Source organism: Oncorhynchus masou, chromosome 31 (assembly GCF_036934945.1).
Source record: "Oncorhynchus masou masou isolate Uvic2021 chromosome 31, UVic_Omas_1.1, whole genome shotgun sequence".
NCBI lineage: Eukaryota > Metazoa > Chordata > Actinopteri > Salmoniformes > Salmonidae > Oncorhynchus > Oncorhynchus masou.
The window spans coordinates 9,233,215-9,255,182 of record NC_088242.1 but is presented as its reverse complement, the minus strand read 5'-3'; positions in this window follow the sequence as shown (position 1 = coordinate 9,255,182).

Sequence of the window (21,968 nt, the reverse complement as noted above, 5' to 3'; positions counted from 1 at the left end):
GTAAAAGGACTGGTAGAGAGAATACTACAGACACAGTGGAATCATTGAACGAAATCTGAAATGTATTGATGAAATACAATAAAATCACTCAAGTTTCTTTGAATCAAAGCAAAAATAATTAGCAACAACAACACCAAAAACAATACTGTACTTCTATATATATGTATCACTAGCCACTTTAAACAATGCTACCTAATATAATGTTTACATACCCTACATTATTCATCTCATATGTATACGTATATACTGTACTCTATATCATCGACTGCATCCTTATGTAATACATGTATCACTAGCCACTTTAACTATGCCACTTTGTTTACATACTCATCTCATATGTATATACTGTACTCGATACCATCTACTGTATCTTGCCTATGCTGCTCTGCACCATCACTCATTCATATCTGTATGTACATATTCTTTATCCCCTTACACTGTGTATAAGAAATTAGTTTTGGAATTGTTAGTTAGATTACTTGTTGGTTATTACTGCATTGTCGGAACTAGAAGCACAAGCATTTCGCTACACTCGCATTAACATCTGCTAACCATGTGAATGTGACAAATAAAATTTGATTTGATTTGATATTCTATATTCTATGTTCTATATTCTATATTCTATGTTCTATATTCTATATTCTATATTCTATATTCTATACTCCCATCAACTCTGTCTTGTTGATTTGGCCACAGGTTCTCATCCACATCACATTGGATGTTTTCATTGGCCAAACATCTTGCGAAGAATCTTCGGGCGAATCCAGGCCTGACACTGGTCCGCCGTGATGTCATTGCATGTGTCATCCATGGCCTGGAGAAGGGCGGCTTGTTTGTGAGGGTGCCTATCATATACCTTCCACTTCCATGTGGAGAAACATTCCTCAATCGGGTTAAGGAAAGGAGAGTACGGGGGTAAGTTCAGGGTGGTAGATGGTGGTTGGGCTTAAAACCAGGCTTGTACCATTTGAGCCTGGTGGAACCTGACATTATCCCACACAATGACATAGGTCACGCCATCAGCTCTACAGACCTGATTGAGCTCATCAAGGAAGGTTACATTCGAACAGTGAATCATGTGGCTGCCTGCAACTCAATATATAGAGTATATAGAGTAGAGAGCTTTAGTTGTTGTTCGATCTAACATTAGAACGGGCAAGATGAGTAACCTAAGATACTTTGACTGTGGTATGATTGTTGATGCCACACATGGTGATTCCAGCATCTCAGAAACAGCTGCCTTCCTGGGATTTTTACACACTACAGTTTCTAGAGTTTACAGAGAATGGTGTGATAAACAAAACACATTCAGTGAGCGACAGTTCTGTGGGCAAAACACCTTGTTAATGAGAGAGGTCAGAGGTGAATGTCCAGACTCATTCAAGCTAACAGAAAGGCCACAAATGCTCAAATAACAGCTGTTTAAAACAGTGGTGTGCAGAAGGGCATCTCTTAACGTACAACACCGTAAATAACTCAGGCTGTTGTGGAGGCAAAAGGGGGTCCTACCCAGTACTAGATAGGTGTACCTGATAAAGTGGCCGGTGAGTGTACAGTAATGTCAAATCTGAAAACATGGTCTGGAAAAGTGGTACATGGGACCATAGAAACAGTGTCTGATAATAAAGAATGATGATGAAATATTACATCCATAGATAATGTCGTCCAATTGGTTCATGTTCCACGGTAATTGGTGTCAATGGATCTCGTTATCCTGAAGATTTCATGGCCTTAAACATGGAATATTGTTTGTCAATATTGTTTTCCAAAAAACTATGCATTAAGAGTAATGCAACAGTCACATATCATTTTGAGCAGTTGTATCAGTTGATAGTTAGATCATTGTAACGAAATTAATAGACTCAGATGTAGTGTTGTGAATTGCATTTTGACATGGTAATACTTTGATGTTAAGTTGTGTCATTTTAAACAGGTAATTTTAGTTCAATGAACAAATGATCTTAGCTATATGTGTATTGTATCCAAGCAACTGGAAAAAGTGTTAGAGTTTTGAAAAATGTGCATTCTAATCATTAGTTGTGAGTTTTGTGTCTAGAGTTTTGAAAAATGACATCAAGGTTCTGAAATTAGTGTAACATTGATTGTAAAAAAAAACTGTAATGTCATAAATATACTGTCAGTGATCTGGGGAATTGTTCAGAGCTAGTTGAAAGTTATCTGCACGTGCACACACGCACACACACACACACACACACACACACACACACACACACACACACACACACACACACACACACACACACACACACACACACACACACACACACACACACAAACTGAAAGTCCTGCATCTGCATGGCCTCCAGGGTCAACAGAACAGTGCTGAGTAAACAACCCAGTGATGTTTTTTGGAGTGTGTGTGTGTGTGTGTGTATACGTGTATGTGTGCATGTGTGTGTGTGTGTGTGTGTGTGTGTGTGTGTGTGTGTGTTGGTGAAGCCCTAGCTAAGGCTGCCTGCTAAACAGAACAGAACAGGCAGGGATATTTTCAGCATATCCAGGCAAAACACTGAGCCTGGGGAAGGACACGCGCCAGATACCTGGGCTTAAACATACTGTACGGACGCACACACACACGCACACACATGCACACACACACACATGCACACACGCGACATGTCAAGTAGAAACGTCAACTGTTCTCTCTCGTCTTGAACACAGGGAAAATCAAAATGGCTGCTCTGGAGAAACAGAAACATTGCATTAGCTTTAGCTCACCACCACAGTTAGCTTTGAAATACTGTTTCCTGTGTAACTGGGTTACAGTACGTGGGCTGTGTTTACAAGGGCTGCAGGGAGGCGGTTAGCCGAACAATGCCTGACGATCAGTCAACCCAGGCTGCTACACTGATTACTGGGCTAACCCTAACCCAGTCAAAGCCTGCAAAGGAGACATGTATGACTACTTCACTTTGGATGTTCTGGACGACACAGGCGACAAGTGGAAGGACAGAGGATACAGGAGAAGGGGAGGAGAGGAGATGAGAGGCGAAAGGGAAGGTAGGGGAGAAGGGGAGGAGAGGAGAGGAGAGGAAAAAGGGAAGAGAGGGGAGAAAGGGAGGAGAGGAGAGAAGGGGAGAAGGGAGAAGAGGAGAGAAGGAGAGAAGGGGAGAAGGGATGGGAGGAGAGGAGAGAAGGGGAGAAAGGGAGGATAGGAGAGGAGAGGAGAGGAGAGGAGAGGAGAGGAGAGGAGAGGAGAGGAGAGGAGAGGAGAGGAGGAGGAAGGGAAGAGAGGGGAGAAGGGGTGGGAGGAGAGAAGGGGAGAAGGGGAGAAGGTGTGGGAGGAGAGAAGGGGAGAAAGGGAGGAGAGGTGTCTGGTTACCCGTGGGGTTGTGGTGGGGTAGCTATGACATTGTACGTTCGATGAGTGGAAATAAAACAAGTAGCAATTGACTTTCACTTGTATGTTTGGACCAGGTCTTTAACTCAGGCTGACATAGTGATGCTGATGGTTACGTCAGCCTCATGGCTCTTACGAAGGCTCAGGCTGGCTCAGGTGAAGCCCTAACGAGCCCAGTGGCAGGGAGACAAATGCTAACTGAAGGGTTCACAACGCAGAGAGGCTGCCATTTTGGAGCCCTGTGTCAGTCTTCCATGTGTTAAACTACAAGAATGCCTGCAGTTCCTTATGTATCCTACAGCAGCAGGAAGCACAAGGGGGTTGAAGGAGGGTCAGGAAAAGGTTGAATTGTGTCAGTGCATCCCTGTTCCCGATTTAGCATCACCTTCAGTGGCTTGCGAAAGTATTCACCCCCCTTGGCATTTTTCCTATTTTTGTTGCCTTATATATAACCTGGAATTAAAATAAATTTTGGTGGGGGGGTTGTATCATTTGATTTACACAACATGCCTACCACTTTGAAGATGCAAAATATTTTTTATTGTGAAACAAACAGGAAATAAGACCAAGAAAACAAACATTTGAGCGTGCATAACTAATCACCCCCCCAAAGTCAATAATTTGCAGAGCCACCTTTTGCAGCAATTACAGCTGCAAGTCTCTTGGGGTATGTCTCTATAAGCTTGGCACATCTAGACACTGGGATATTTGCCCATTCTTCAAGGCAAAACTGCTCCAGCTCCTTCAAGTTGGTTGGGTTCCACTGGTGTACAGCAATCTTTAAGTCATATCACAGATTCGTAATTGCATTGAGGTCTGGGCTTTGACAAGGCCATTCCAAGACTTTGAAATGTTTCCCCTTAAACCACTCGAGTGTTGCTTTAGCAGTATGCTTAGGGTCATTGTCCTGCTGGAAGGTGAACCTCCGTATTCAGTGCTATAAATTATTCCTTCAAGTCTGACCAGTTTCCCAGTCCCTGCCGATGAAAAACATCCCCACAGGGGATGGTTTTCTTGGGGTGATGAGAGGTGTACCTTCTTCAATATGTTTGGGGCATCTCCCACATGCCTTTTGGTGAACAGCAAATGTGTTTGCATGTTTCTTTTTTTAAGCAATGGCTTTTTTCTGGCTACTCATTCATAAAGCCCAGCTCTGTGGAGTAAAGTGGTCCTATGGACAGATACTCCAATCTATGCTGTGGAGCTTGCAGCTCCTTCAGGGTTATCTTTGGTCTCTTTGTTGCCTCTCTGATTAATGCCCTCCTCGCCTGGTCCGTGAGTTTTGGTGGGTGGCTTATTGTGGTGTCATATTCTTTCCATTTTTTTAATAATGTTCAAAGTTTCTGATATTTTTTTAGAACCCAACCCTGATCTGTACTTCTCCACAACTTTGTCCCTGACCTGTTTGGAGAGCTCCTTGGTCTTCATGGTGCCGCTTTCTTGTTGGTGACCCTTGCTTAGTGGAGTTGCAGACTCTGGGGCCTTTCAGAACAAGTGTATATATACTGAGATCATGTGACAGATCATGTGACACTTAAATTGCCGACAGGTGGTTTTATTTAACTAATTATGGGACATCTGAAGGTATTTGGCTGCACCAGATCTTAGTTAGGGTCTTCATAGTGAAGGGGGTGAATACATATGAACACACCATTTTCCTGGGGGTTTTTTCTTCAAATTTGACCTAAACAAGTTCTATTTTTCATTTCACTTCAGCAATTTGGACTATTTTGTGTACGTCCATTACATGAAATCCAAATAAAAATCTATTGAAATTACAAGGTTGTAAAGCAAAACAATAGGAAGAACACCAAAGGGGATTGACAGTCTGATGGCCTTGAGATAGAAGCTGTTTTTCAGTCTCTCAGTCCCAGCTTTGAGGCACCTGTACTGACCTCGTCTTCTGGATGATAGCGGTGTGAACAGGCAGTGGCTCGGGTGGTTGATGTCCTTGATGATCTTTTTGGCTTTTTTGGTGACATCGGGTGCTGTAGGTGTCCTGGAGGGCAGGCAGTGTGCCCCCGATGATGCGTTTGCCTCTGGAGAGCCCTGCGGTTGGGTGCGGTACAGTTGCTGTACCAGGCGGTGATACAGCCCGACAAGATGCTCTCAATTGTACATCTGTAAAAGTGTGTGAGTGTTTTAGGTGCTAAGCTGAATTTCTTCAGCCTCCTGAGTTTGAAGAGGCATTGTTGCACCTTCTTCCCCACGCTGTCTGTGTGGGAGGACCCTTTCAGATCGTCAGTGATGTACGCCGAGGAACTTGAAGCTTTCCACCTTCTCTGACTGCATCTTTCCATATTTCTATCTGTTCATCTCTCCATCATTCCTTTTCCTCCTCTCCGCTGCGCGGTTGTGTTCTGTTTCAAGCAGCAGTGTGTTTGTGGATGACCTCTCTCTGGCTGTAGATATCAGGAGGAGAAGTGGATAGAAGATCTCTCCACCAGAGGTTTCTATAAGGTTCCGTGATTGGCGTGGTTATCAATAGCTGGAGTCGGTTTTTGAAGTACTACTATTGATTTCTATTGAATGGAGAAAGCAGCGCTCCATTATATAACGGATCCATCAACTCAGCTGTGAACAGTGGTGCTCCATGGTAACAACCCTTTGAGAGTGCTTTGTGTGTGTGTGTGTGTGTGTGTGCGTGCGTGCGTGCATGCGTGTGTGTGTGTGTGTGCGTGTGTTTGAGGTATCTGATCCTGGTGGGATGACACTACGTTACATATCAGATGGTTCTTCTGTGACCGAGAAGCAACAGGGAAAAGTGTAAACAGGAAGCAGAGCCCCCTGCTCCACACACCCACATCGAGTCCATTTCCCCATCCAGCTCTTACATTTCTTGTCTATTAAATGTCCTGTATAATGTCATGTCACCACAGTAAGAGTAGCTGCTGCTTTTGCCACAACTAACGAAGATCCTAATAAAATACCAAATACTTATTTTCCACCATAATTTGCAAATAAATTCATTAAAAATCCTACAATGTGATTTTCAGGATTTTTTTTCTCATTTTGTCTGTCATCGTTGAAGTGTACCTATGATGAAAATTACAGGCCTCTCTCATCTTTTTAAGTGGGAGAACTTGCACAATTGGTGGCTGACTAAATACTTTTTTGCCCCACTGTATGCTCGCAGAAGCACACCAGATGTGGTTGGTGACACCCTAATTGGGGAGGACGGGCTCATAGTAATGATTGGAATGAAATTAATGGAATTGTTTTCCCATCTGTTTGATTTAACTCCATTCCAACCATTATTATGCGCCATCCTCCCCTCACCAGCCTCCTGTGAAGCACACACACACACCACTCGCACACACGCGCTCGCACACACACATACTTAGCCTCCGTTTCCTCACCCCTGAACACACACTTTGAGCAAGGTCACATGGAAAGCACACACACGTGTCATTGTTATACTACAGCCAATCAGAGCTTAGAGAACAGTGCTTTAACAAGCAGAGACCTTGAACACACACACACACCATATCTCCTTCCATGGCTGATAAAATGAACAACACACACACACCATAATGACCTCACATGCAAAAGACACACGTGTCATTATGCTATGGCCAATCAGAACAATGAGTGCTTTAACAAGCAGAGACCATTAAAACCTCTTCGGGATAGGGGGCAGCATTTTCCCTTTTGGATAAATAGCGTGCCCAATTTCAACCTCCTGCTACTTGTCCCCAGAATATAATATATTAGTATATATGGATAGAAAATACTCTGAAGTTTCTAAAACAGTTTGAATCATGTCTATGAGTATAACAGAACTTATGTCGCAGGCAAAACCCAGAGGACTAACTGTTCAGAATTCTTCCACTGGATGTCACCATTCTTTGGAATTTGGTTGAGGTCATTCATTTGTGTAATGAAGAAGTACGGCCATCTTGAATGACTGTCACGTTCTATGTACTGTTTGAGAGTTGCGCAAGACCAGAAAAGTATCGTTAGTTTGTTGTCTTCCTGTATTGAACACAGATTGTCCCGTCTTCAATTTGATCGATTATTAACGTTTAAAAATACCTAAAATTGTATTACAAAAGTAGTTTGAAATGTTTTGGCAAAGGTTACTGGTAACATTTGAGATATTTTGTAGTGACGTTGCGCAATTGGAAGCTGAAAAGCCTTTTTTGAAATCGGACATGATGGCTGGATTCACAACGAGTGTAGCTTTACTTTGGTATCTTACATGTGTGATTTAATGAAAGTCCGATTTTTACATCATTTTATTTGAATTTGGCGCTCTGCATTTTCCCTGCCGATTGGCCAAGTGGGACGCAAGCCTCCCGCCTATCCCAAGAGAACAGCCAATCACAGGCTCCTACCTCTTCCTTCTGGATGTAATATCTATCAATGAGGAGGTTGATTCTGAGAAACTGAGAAATCGGCGTTACCATGGCCACCACTGTGAGGGAACGTCTACAGCTCTGACACGCCTTCCGTCATCTCCGTGACGACGGGTCAACGACACTGACCTTTGAGGTCACCTCACTGTTCAATGTTCATTCACCTGCTCACATTGCCGACAGTGGTCCGCCCCAAATTGGAGCATGGGAGGGTCAGAGTACGAATACAAAAAATCCACATCATAGTATGCGAAATGGAACACGGATGGAACTTCTCGAATGTGTTGGTACATATTCTGAAGGAAAGCATGCACAGAAATATGACGCAAACACGTTAAATCAATTACGCACAATAAGTAGAAAAGGTTAACTAGCTACCTTAATCGACTTTAGTTTTTTGGTCATCTTTGCCTGTGTAACTAGCTGACTAGCTAGATTACTGCAATTCACATATATCTAGATGATAGTTATGAAGTAAAACGCTTGCTTTGTGCAATATCTTTAATCGTCTGGCTGGAAGGAGGTTCAGTGAATGGGGAGACGCAGCTGGAGGTAACACAGGTGGGAGAGTGCAAGTGCTTCTCAAATGTATATTTTTATGTGTTCTACACACTCTACATACTCAAGAGAACAACCTCGAGGGAGTGCACTTGGAGCAGGAGAGTGTGGAGCACAGTACTAGGTATATTGAGAAACATCTTCAGTCTCCTTTCTGTCCTTGTCAATAGCTTTTCTAGTCTCTCCCCCTCTCCCTTCCCCCCTCTCTCACTTTTTGATCCCTCCTAAACCCACTCAGTCTCAGCCCCCCCACTCTCTCTCTCTTTGCTTCCCTATCTCTCCTCTCGCCCCCTCTCTCTTTCCTCTCTCTCCTCTCTCTCTCTCATCTCTCCCCCTCTCTGTCTCTCCTCTCTCCCACTCACTCTGATCCTCTCATACACTCCCTCAGCCTGTCTCTGTCTCAGACTCCGCCTGTCCCAGGCTCTGTCTCTGTCTCTGTCTCAGCCTCAGTCTCAGTCTCTGTCTCTGTCTCTGTCTCAGTCTCAGCTTCAGTCTGTCTCAACCTCATTCTCAGTCTCAGTCTCTGTCTCTGTCTCTGTCTCAGTCTCAGCTTCAGTCTGTCTCAACCTCATTCTCAGTCTCTGTCTCAGTCTCTGTCTGTCTCTGGCTCAGCCTCAGACTCAACCTCAGTCTCTGTCTGTCTCTGGCTCAGTCTCAGTCTCAACCTCAGACTCATCCTCAGCCTCAACCTATCTCTGTCTCAAACTCAGCCTCAGCCTCAACCTATCTCTGTCTCATCCTCAGCCTGTCCCTGTCTCTGTCTCTGCCCCAGCCTGTCTCTGTCTCTGTCTCATCCTCAACCTCAATCTCAGCCTGTCTCTGTCTCTGTCTCTGTCTCATCCTCAACCTCAGCCTGTCCCTGTCCCTGTCTCTGTCTCTGCCCCAGCCTGTCTCTGTCTCTGTCTCATCCTCAACCTCAATCTCAGCCTGTCTCTGTCTCTGTCTCTGTCTCATCCTCAACCTCAGCCTGTCCCTGTCCCTGTCTCTGTCTCTGCCCCAGCCTGTCTCTGTCTCTATCTCTGTCTCAGCCTGTCTCTGTCTCTATCTCTGTCTCAGCATGTATCTGGATTGATGGATTGGATTGATTGGATTGATGGAAAGCGATGTTGGGGGAAAAATGCAAAACATTATAAATTCTATGTACACAAATGTTTTGTGCTCACTGCCCACACAATGAGGTGGAAGCTGAGCTGCACTTCCTAACCTCCTGCCCAATGTATGGCCATATTACAACCCATTTTTAGTTTATTATCCCTATTTGCACATAATATGACATTTGAAATGTCTATATTCTTTTGTAATATGTACTGTTAATTTGTTTATTGTTTATTTCACTTTTGTTTATTATCTATTTCACTTGCTTTGGCAATGTAAAAATATTAAAAAAAAAAAATAAAGTCCCTTAAATTGAATTGAAATGAGAGAGAGAGAGAGAGAGAGAGAGAGAGAGAGAGAGAGAGATTTAAGGAGCGAGGAAGAGAGATAAGGAGAGAGGAAGAGAGATAAGGAGATAGGAAGAGAGATAAGGAGAGAGAGATGAGAGAGGAAGAGAGATAAGGAGAGAGGAAGAGAGATAAATAGAGAGTGAGAGATGGAGAAAGAGAGAGAGAGCAAGAGAGAGAGAGCAAGAGAGAGAGAGAGCAATAGAGAGAGTGAGAGAGAGAGAGAGAGAGAGAGAGAGAGAGAGAGAGAGAAATAGAGAGAGAGAGAGCGATGGAGAGAGAGACAGAGAGCAATAGAGAGATGGAGAAAGAGAGAGAGAGAGAAATAGAGAGTGAGAGCGAGAGCAATAGAGAGAGGGTGAGAGAGAAATAGAGAGAGAGAGCGATGGAGAGAGCGATGGAGAGAGAGAGAGCAATGGTGAGAGAGAGAGAGAGAGAGAGCGAGAGTGATGGAGAGAGGAAGAGAGAGAGAAATAGAGAAAGAGAGCGATGGAGAGAGCGATGGAGAGAGAGAGAGAGCGATGGTGAGAGAGAGAGAGGGGGGGATAAATATAAATAAATAGAAGCTGAGAGAGAAAGAATCAATTATTTATTTTACCAGGCAAGTCAGTTAAGAACAAATTCTTATTTTCAATGACAGCCTAGGAACAGTGGGTTAACTGCCTGTTCAGAGGCAGAATGACAGATTTGTACCTTGTTAGCTCAGGGATTTGAACTTGCAACCTCTCGGTTACTAGTCCAACACTCTAACCACTAGGCTACCCTATTGCTCTAATCATGCGATACTAGTCAGTCAATCAATCAATCAATCAATGTAATGTTCTGTAGTGCCTTGTCCACTGTAATGAAGCTCTACTGTTTCTCAGGCTCTAGTGTTCAGTCTGCAAAACAGAGACTACATCATAACAGACTGGAAGTCAATTCTACTTCCCTGTCTGTGAGACAATCAATGGGTAGCATCCCAAATTGCACCCTATTCCCTATGACCCCTTGGCAAAAATATTGCACTATAATGGGAATAAGGTGCCATTTGGGATACAAACAACGTTAATGTCCAGGCCGGGCAGGCTGGCTGGGAGATTTAAATGCATCAGAAGGTTGCACTATTCCAGAGACCCTCTGTAATTCCCATGGACAGGGTAGATGTGCTGCATTTATGTATTGTGTTTCACTGGAGAAGCTGTTTTATACCGAGGAGCGGACATTACACTGTGCCTGAAACCTGAAGAAATGTTCAGCTGTTCAAATCAAATCAAATCAAATGATATTAGCCCCTGAATACGACAGGTGTAGTAGACCTTACACTGAAAACGCTTACTTAGGAGCCCCTAACCATCAATGCAGCTTAAAAAAATAAAGATAAGAATGAGAGATAAAGGTAACAGAGCAGCAGTGAAATAACAATTGTGAGACTATATACAGGGGGTACCGATACAGAGTCAATGTGGAGGCTATATACAGGGGGTACCGATACAGAGTCAATGTGGAGGCTATATACAGGGGGTACCGATACAGAGTCAATGTGGAGGCTATATACAGGGGGTACCGATACAGAGTCAATGTGGAGACTATATACAGGGGGTACCGATACAGAGTCAATGTGGAGACTATATACAGGGGGTACCGATACAGAGTCAATGTGGAGACTATATACAGGGGGTACCGATACAGAGTCAATGTGGAGGCTATATACAGGGGGTACCGATACAGAGTCAATGTGGAGACTATATACAGGGGGTACCGATACAGAGTCAATGTGGAGACTATATACAGGTGGTACCGATACAGAGTCAATGTGGAGACTATATACAGGGGGTACCGATACAGAGTCAATGTGGAGGCTATATACAGGGGGGTACCGATACAGAGTCAATGTGGAGACTATATACAGGGGGTACCGATACAGAGTCAATGTGGAGACTATATACAGGGGGTACCGATACAGAGTCAATGTGGAGGCTATATACAGGGGGTACCGATACAGAGTCAATGTGGAGGCTATATACAGGGGGTACCGGTACAGAGTCAATGTGGAGACTATATACAGGGGGTACCGGTACAGAGTCAATGTGGAGACTATATACAGGGGGTACCGATACAGAGTCAATGTGGAGACTATATACAGGGGGTACCGGTACAGAGTCAATGTGGAGACTATATACAGGGGGTACCGGTACAGAGTCAATGTAGAGGCTATATACAGGGGGTACCGATACAGAGTCAATGTGGAGACTATATACAGGGGGTACCGATACAGAGTCAATGTGGAGGCTATATACAGGGGGTACCGATACAGAGTCAATGTGGAGGCTATATACAGGGGGTACCGATACAGAGTCAATGTGGAGGCTATATACAGGGGGTACCGATACAGAGTCAATGTGGAGACTATATACAGGGGGTACCGATACAGAGTCAATGTGGAGACTATATACAGGGGGTACCGATACAGAGTCAATGTGGAGACTATATACAGGGGGTACCGGTACAGAGTCAATGTGGAGGCTATATACAGGGGGTACCGATACAGAGTCAATGTGGAGACTATATACAGGGGGTACCGATACAGAGTCAATGTGGAGACTATATACAGGGGGTACCGATACAGAGTCAATGTGGAGACTATATACAGGGGGTACCGATACAGAGTCAATGTGGAGGCTATATACAGGGGGTACCGATACAGAGTCAATGTGGAGACTATATACAGGGGGTACTGGTACAGAGTCAATGTGGAGGCTATATACAGGGGGTACCGATACAGAGTCAATGTGGAGGCTATATACAGGGGGTACCGATACAGAGTCAATGTAGAGGCTATATACAGGGGGTACCGATACAGAGTCAATGTGGAGGCTATATACAGGGGGTACCGATACAGAGTCAATGTGGAGGCTATATACAGGGGGTACCGATACAGAGTCAATGTGGAGACTATATACAGGGGGTACCGATACAGAGTCAATGTGGAGACTATATACAGGGGGTACCGATACAGAGTCAATGTGGAGACTATATACAGGGGGTACCGATACAGAGTCAATGTGGAGACTATATACAGGGGGTACCGATACAGAGTCAATGTGGAGACTATATACAGGGGGTACCGATACAGAGTCAATGTGGAGACTATATACAGGGGGTACCGATACAGAGTCAATGTGGAGACTATATACAGGGGGTACCGATACAGAGTCAATGTGGAGACTATATACAGGGGGTACCGATACAGAGTCAATGTGGAGACTATATACAGGGGGTACCGATACAGAGTCAATGTGGAGACTATATACAGGGGGTACCGATACAGAGTCAATGTGGAGACTATATACAGGGGGTACCGATACAGAGTCAATGTGGAGACTATATACAGGGGGTACCGATACAGAGTCAATGTGGAGACTATATACAGGGGGTACCGATACAGAGTCAATGTGGAGACTATATACAGGGGGTACCGATACAGAGTCAATGTGGAGACTATATACAGGGGGTACCGATACAGAGTCAATGTGGAGACTATATACAGGGGGTACCGATACAGAGTCAATGTGGAGACTATATACAGGGGGTACCGATACAGAGTCAATGTGGAGACTATATACAGGGGGTACCGATACAGAGTCAATGTGGAGACTATATACAGGGGGTACCGATACAGAGTCAATGTGGAGACTATATACAGGGGGTACCGATACAGAGTCAATGTGGAGACTATATACAGGGGTACCGATACAGAGTCAATGTGGAGACTATATACAGGGGGTACCGATACAGAGTCAATGTGGAGACTATATACAGGGGGTACCGATACAGAGTCAATGTGGAGACTATATACAGGGGGTACCGATACAGAGTCAATGTGGAGACTATATACAGGGGGTACCGATACAGAGTCAATGTGGAGACTATATACAGGGGGTACCGATACAGAGTCAATGTGGAGACTATATACAGGGGGTACCGATACAGAGTCAATGTGGAGACTATATACAGGGGGTACCGATACAGAGTCAATGTGGAGACTATATCAATGTGGAGACAGGGGGTACCGATACAGAGTCAATGTGGAGACTATATACAGGGGGTACCGATACAGAGTCAATGTGGAGACTATATACAGGGGGTACCGATACAGAGTCAATGTGGAGACTATATACAGGGGGTACCGATACAGAGTCAATGTGGAGACTATATACAGGGGGTACCGATACAGAGTCAATGTGGAGACTATATACAGGGGGTACCGATACAGAGTCAATGTGGAGACTATATACAGGGGGTACTGGTACAGAGTCAATGTGCGGGGGCCCTGGTTATTTGAGGTAGCATGTACATGTAGGGTAGCCATTTGACTAGATGTTCAGGAGACTCATGGATTGGGGGTAGAAGCTGTTTTGAAGCCTCTTGGACCCAGACTTGGCGCTCCGGTACTGCTTGCCATGCGGTAGCAGAGAGAACAGTCTATGTCTAGGGTGGCTGGAGTGTTTGACAATTTTTAAGGCCTTCCTCTGACACCGCCTGGTTTAGAGGTCCTGGATGGCAGGAAGCTTGGCTCCAGTGATGTACTGTACCGTACGCACTACCCTCTATAGCATCTATAGCACCTGGTTTAGAGGTCCTGGATGGCAGGAAGCTTGGCTCCAGTGATGTACTGTACCGTACGCACTACCCTCTGATATACAGGTCCTGGATGGCAGGAAGCTTGGCTCCAGTGATGTACTGTACCGTACGCACTACCCTCTATAGCATCTATAGCACCTGGTTTAGAGGTCCTGGATGGCAGGAAGCTTGGCTCCAGTGATGTACTGTACCGTACGCACTACCCTCTATAGCATCTATAGCACCTGGTTTAGAGGTCCTGGATGGCAGGAAGCTTGGCTCCAGTGATGTACTGTACCGTACGCACTACCCTCTGATATACAGGTCCTGGATGGCAGGAAGCTTGGCTCCAGTGATGTACTGTACCGTACGCACTACCCTCTATAGCATCTATAGCACCTGGTTTAGAGGTCCTGGATGGCAGGAAGCTTGGCTCCAGTGATGTACTGTACCGTACGCACTACCCTCTGATATACAGGTCCTGGATGGCAGGAAGCTTGGCTCCAGTGATGTACTGTACCGTACGCACTACCCTCTATAGCATCTATAGCACCTGGTTTAGAGGTCCTGGATGGCAGGAAGCTTGGCTCCAGTGATGTACTGTACCGTACGCACTACCCTCTATAGCATCTATAGCACCTGGTATAGAGGTCCTGGATGGCAGGAAGCTTGGCCCCAGTGATGTACTGTACCGTACGCACTACCCTCTATAGCATCTATAGCACCTGGTTTAGAGGTCCTGGATGGCAGGAAGCTTGGCTCCAGTGATGTACTGTACCGTACGCACTACCCTCTATAGCATCTATAGCACCTGGTTTAGAGGTCCTGGATGGCAGGAAGCTTGGCTCCAGTGATGTACTGTACCGTACGCACTACCCTCTGATATACAGGTCCTGGATGGCAGGAAGCTTGGCTCCAGTGATGTACTGTACCGTACGCACTACCCTCTATAGCATCTATAGCACCTGGTATAGAGGTCCTGGATGGCAGGAAGCTTGGCTCCAGTGATGTACTGTACCGTACGCACTACCCTCTATAGCATCTATAGCACCTGGTTTAGAGGTCCTGGATGGCAGGAAGCTTGGCTCCAGTGATGTACTGTACCGTACGCACTACCCTCTGATATACAGGTCCTGGATGGCAGGAAGCTTGGCTCCAGTGATGTACTGTACCGTACGCACTACCCTCTATAGCATCTATAGCACCTGGTTTAGAGGTCCTGGATGGCAGGAAGCTTGGCTCCAGTGATGTACTGTACCGTACGCACTACCCTCTGATATACAGGTCCTGGATGGCAGGAAGCTTGGCTCCAGTGATGTACTGTACCGTACGCACTACCCTCTATAGCATCTATAGCACCTGGTTTAGAGGTCCTGGATGGCAGGAAGCTTGGCTCCAGTGATGTACTGTACCGTACGCACTACCCTCTATAGCATCTATAGCACCTGGTTTAGAGGTCCTGGATGGCAGGAAGCTTGGCTCCAGTGATGTACTGTACCGTACGCACTACCCTCTGATATACAGGTCCTGGATGGCAGGAAGCTTGGCTCCAGTGATGTACTGTACCGTACGCACTACCCTCTATAGCATCTATAGCACCTGGTTTAGAGGTCCTGGATGGCAGGAAGCTTGGCTCCAGTGATGTACTGTACCGTACGCACTACCCTCTGATATACAGGTCCTGGATGGCAGGAAGCTTGGCTCCAGTGATGTACTGTACCGTACGCACTACCCTCTATAGCATCTATAGCACCTGGTTTAGAGGTCCTGGATGGCAGGAAGCTTGGCTCCAGTGATGTACTGTACCGTGCACTACCCTCTGATATACAGGTCCTGGATGGCAGGAAGCTTGGCTCCAGTGATGTACTGTACCGTACGCACTACCCTCTATAGCATCTATAGCACCTGGTTTAGAGGTCCTGGATGGCAGGAAGCTTGGCTCCAGTGATGTACTGTACCGTACGCACTACCCTCTATAGCATCTATAGCACCTGGTTTAGAGGTCCTGGATGGCAGGAAGCTTGGCTCCAGTGATGTACTGTACCGTACGCACTACCCTCTATAGCATCTATAGCACCTGGTTTAGAGGTCCTGGATGGCAGGAAGCTTGGCTCCAGTGATGTACTGGGCAGTTCACACTACCCTCTGCAGTGCCTTGCTGTCGGAGGCCGAGCAGTTGCCATACCAGTCAATGATGCAACCAGTCAGGATGCTCTTGATGGTGCAGCTGTAGAACCTTTTGAGGAGCTGATAACCCACGCCAAATCTTTTCAGTCTCCTGAGGGGGAATAGGTTTTGTCGTGCCCTCTTCACGACTGTCTTTGTGTGTTTGGACCATGTTAGTTTTTTGGTGATGTGGACACCAAGGAACTTGAATCTCTCAACCTGCTCCACTGCAGCCCCGTAGATGAGAATGGGGGCGGCTCGGTCCTCTTTTTCCTTTAGTCCACAATCATCTCCTTTGCCTTGATCACGTTGAGGGAGACGTTGTTGTCCTGTAACCACATGGCCAGGTCTCTGACCTCCTCCCTATAGGCTGTCTCGTCGTTGTCGGTGATCAGGCCTACCACTGTTGTGTCATCGGCAAATTGAATGATGGGTGTTGGAGTCGTGCCTAGCCGTGAGGGACCCCTGTGTTGAGGATCAGCGTGGTGGATGTGTGGTTACTTACCCTTACCACCTGGGGGCGACCCGTCAGGAAGTCCAGGTTCCAATTGCAGAGGAAGACGTTTAGTCCCAGGGTCCTTATCTTATAGATGAGCTTTGAGGGTACTATGGTGTTGAACACTGAACTGTAGTCAGAGTGGGTCTAGGGTTTATGTGATAGTGGTGTTGATGGTAGCAGGGTAGCCTAGTGGTTAGAGCATTGGTCTAGTAACCGGTTGCAAGTTCAAATCCCCGAGCTGACAAGGTACAAATCTGTCATTCTGCCCCTGAACAGGCAGTTAACCCACTGTTCCTAGGCTGTCATTGAAAATAAGAATTTGTTCTTAACTGACTTGCCTAGTTAAATAATGGTAAAATAAATAAAAAATGACCAGCCTTTCAAAGCACTTTATGGCTACAGACGTGAGTGCTATGGGTTGGTAGTCGTTTAGGCAGGTTACCTTAGTGTTCTTGGGCACAGAGACTATGGTGTTCTCCTTCAAATATGTTGGCATTACAGACTCGGAGAGGTTGAAATGTCAGTGAAGACACTTGCCAGTTGGTCAATGAATGCTCACAGTACACGTTCTAGTAATCTGTCTGGTCCTGCGGCCTTGTGAATGTTGACCTGTTTAAAGCTCTTACTCACATCGGCTGCGGAGAACGCGATCACACAGTCTTCCGGAACAGCTGGTGCTCTCATGCATGAGTTATTTGCCTTGAAGAAAGCATAGAAGTATTAGATCGCCTACAAATTCTCAGAAGGCAGCCTGACCTTTGGCCCCTCTTTCTCCGCCTCCTCTTCACGCAGATCACGTGGATCGGGGCCTGTTCCCAAGGAAGCAGTGTATCCTTCACGTCAGAGTCGTGTACAAAATAAATAAATAAATAAGTTACAAATAATGCGGATAAAGGAACAGAAAATACAATCGTCTGGGGGACTTCTTCCCCTGCGCCATCTTGTTGTTATAGTCGCTTTGTGGTTTTTTTTTCTTTGTTTATAGAGGAAACAGAGCATCTCAGCAGGAACATGTATTCTTAAATGTCCTCATATTTCATCTATTGAAACATGAAGCAGAGCACAGCAGTTTGAATGGTCTCCATTGGCTGCCCCCCAAGCTGTTGTTCCTGCATGCAGCTGTCCATGGTGCTGAAATACCAAACACAGGTGGAGCACAGCACTCCCTGACAGCCCTGTCACACACACAAGCTATATTTACCATATCATCAGTGTCAACCAGTAGAGGGACATTGAAAGACATGCTCAGGGGCTTGACATAAAGTCACCAGCTCAACACAGGTGACTTGTTGACACGCTCATTGTTGTAATGCTGTGAAAGTGCAGTTAGGCGTGCTTCGGATGGATCACACCCTAGCCTCCACCATGTTCTACCATCCATCCTATTCCACAAGGCTGAAGCAGCAGTGTGGTAATACACCATGGCTCAAGGGTACCAGTGATATGAGCAGTCTGTCCCATGTTAGGACTGTGCTCCCGTGGTGGACTGTGCTCCAGTATTGTCACTGTGACTGTTTTGCTAGTGCTATCAATAGTATACCTACTGCCACTGTGAGGCTAAATGCTACCAACAGAGGCAATCATTTAGGAGATTAAACAAGAAACACAAAGTCAGTTGAGGCAAAAACTCCTCTGCAATCCACACTGGTTGCTGGTAGTTATAACAAAAAACAAAAAATCTGGACAACATGGCTTAAACATAACCCAGGCTAGCACACGGTGTCTATTTGTGGGTCAGGGAGCTAGCTACATATCTCTCTATATCTCTCTCTATATATATATCTCTCTCTCTCTCTCTCTCTCTCTCTCTCTCTCTCTCTCTCTCTCTCTCTCTCTCTCTCTCTCTCTCTCTCTCTCTCTCTCTCTCTCTCTCTCTCTCTCTCTCTCTCTCTCTCTCTCTCTCTCTCTCTCTCTCTCTCTCTCTCTCTCTCTCTCTCTCTCTCTCTCTCTCTCTCTCTCTCTCTCTCAAAAAACAAGTGCAATGTTTTCCCTAAGCCCTCTTTAAAAGCCTCTTAAAAATAGCCCGTTCCCATCACAAATATGACTCTGTGAGATGCTACATTTTGATAATCTACCCTCATAACACGATTTAAAAAAAACTGTCTGATTACGGTTTTAAAGCTCCACTATTTCAGACACATCTAAAATATAAAGGAAGCAAAAGCAAATTCTCCTGTCTTAACACTCCTGTTTTATCACTCCTGTTTTATCACTCCTGTTTTATCACTCCTGTTCTAACACTCCTGTCCTAACACTCCTGTTGTAACACTCCTGTTCTAACACTCCTGTTCTAACACTCCTGTCTTATCACTCCTGTCTTATCACTCCTGTTTTATCACTCCTGTTTTATCACTCCTGTTCTAACACTCCTGTTCTAACACTCCTGTTCTAACACTCCTGTTTTATCACTCCTGTCTTATCACTCCTGTCTTATCACTCCTGTCTTATCACTCCTGTTTTATCACTCCTGTTTTATCACTCCTGTTCTAACACTCCTGTTCTAACACTCCTGTTTTATCACTCCTGTTCTAACACTCCTGTCTTATCACTCCTGTCTTATCACTCCTGTCTTATCACTCCTGTTTTATCACTCCTGTTTTATCACTCCTGTCCTAACACTCCTGTCTTAACACTCCTGTTTTAACACTCCTGTTCTAACACTCCTGTTTTATCACTCCTGTTCTAACACTCCTGTCTTATCACTCCTGTTCTAACACTCCTGTTTTATCACTCCTGTTCTAACACTCCTGTCCTAACACTCCTGTCTTAACACTCCTGTTTTAACACTCCTGCCTTATCACTCCTGTCTTAACACTCCTGCCTTATCACTCCTGTCTTAACACTCCTGTTTTAACACTCCTGCCTTATCACTCCTGTCTTAACACTCTTGTCTTAACACTCCTGTCTTAACACTCCTGTTTTAACACTCCTGCCTTAACACTCCTGTCTTAACACTCCTGTTTTAACACGCTTGTGAATCACTGGGTTTCTTTCTTCAAGGCGTAAAAGCAAGGTGCCTATCTGTCTCTCTCCTCTCCTTCTCCACAGAGCGTTGGCTGGTTCTGAACGCATGTGTTACTGTTGATGTAGCAGAGAGATAAGGGACCTGAGTATCAGCTAATAATGTGAATCTAATAGAGTAATGTTAATTAGGCTATAAGGATTCAAATCTGTTCTCTTCACCTGGGACATGAATGTGAAATGGAATGGTTTTCCTGCTATCTCAATGGATTATTCTCCAATTTATTTTACCATCCCACGCCTCTGTTATACACACAAGCACACGCACGCACACACACACACACACGCACACACGCACACACGCACACACAAACAAACAGCATAGGGCCTCCCACAGAGTGCTCAGGCCATTAGCAATCTGAAGCATCACTGCAGCAACCTCTCTTGAAACACTTTCGGTGGTTAAACCGAGACTGGTTCATGGGATTAAAGCACAACAAATTCTGCAGTGTGAATCATGTGAAAAAATAAATAATAATAGTAATACACAAAAACAAATGAGTTTAATCAACACTATATACTTGAAATCCCCCAAGGGGTAATCAGGAAATCTGTGGTGATGTCACTCACTCATCTCAACAACAGACGTTGCTGTGTTTAACAATGGTTTATCAAAGGCTTACAGATGTAGTTTAAGGCCAGTATCCATGTAAATAACATGAAGGAGCAGAGTACTCTTACTGCAATATGAAAAGCTTGTCAATGCCATGACATTATCTATTTACGACAATGTTCTGACATTACTAATACAATCTCCTTTCTCTTCCAGTCAAATCATTACCACATCAATAGACAGTAGCTAGTACAGTTTGTTTACCAAAGTCCAATGATACCTCCCCTCCCCTGCCCCATCCAGTGATACCTCTCTTCTCTCTTCTCTCTCCTCTCCTCCCCTCCCACACCCCCATCCAGTGATACCTCTCTTCTCTTCTCTCTTCTTCCCTCCTCCCCCTCCCACACCCCCATCTCCTCCCCTCCCACACCCCCATCCAGTGATACCTCTCTTCTCTCTTCTCTCCTCTCCTCCCCTCCCACACCCCCCATCCAGTGATACCTCTCTTCTCTCTTCTCTCCTCTCCTCCCCCTCCCACACCCCCATCCAGTGATACCTCTCTTCTCTCTTCTCTCCTCTCCTCCCCTCCCACACCCCCATCCAGTGATACCTCTCTTCTCTCTTCTCTCCTCTCCTCCCCTCCCACACCCCCATCCAGTGATACCTCTCTTCTCTCTTCTCTCCTCTCCTCTCCTCCCACACCCCCATCCAGTGATACCTCTCTTCTCCCCTCTCCTCCCCTCCCACACCCATATCCAGAGATTAATCTTCCCTCCTCTCCTCTCCCCTCTCTCCTCTCTTCTCTCCTCTCCTCTCCCACCCCTATCCAGTGATACCTCTCTTCCCTCCTCTCCTCTCCCACCTCTCTTCTCTTCTCTCCTCTCCTCCCACACCCCTATCCAGAGATTAATCTTCCCTCCTCTCCTCTCCCCTCTCTCCTCCCCCACCCCTATCCAGTGATACCTCTCTTCTCTCCTCTCCTCCCACACCCCTATCCAGAGATTAATCTTCCCTCCTCCCCTCTCTCCTCTCTTCTCTCCTATCCTCCCACACCCCTATCCAGAGATTAATCTTCCCTCCTCTCCTCTCCCCTCTCTTCTCTCCTCTCCTCCCACACCCCTATCCAGAGATTAATCTTCCCTCCTCTCCTCTCCCCTCTCTCCTCTCTTCTCTCCTCTTCTCCCACACCCCTATCCAGAGATCCATCTTCCCTCCTCTCCTCTCTCTCCTCTCCTCTCCTCTCCTCCCACTCCCATATCCAGAGATTAATCTTCCCTCCTCTCCTCTCCCCTCTCTCCTCTCTTCTCTCCTCTTCTCCCACACCCCTATCCAGAGATCCATCTTCCCTCCTCTCCTCTCTCCTCTCTCCTCTCCTCTCCTCCCACTCCCATATCCAGAGATTAATCTT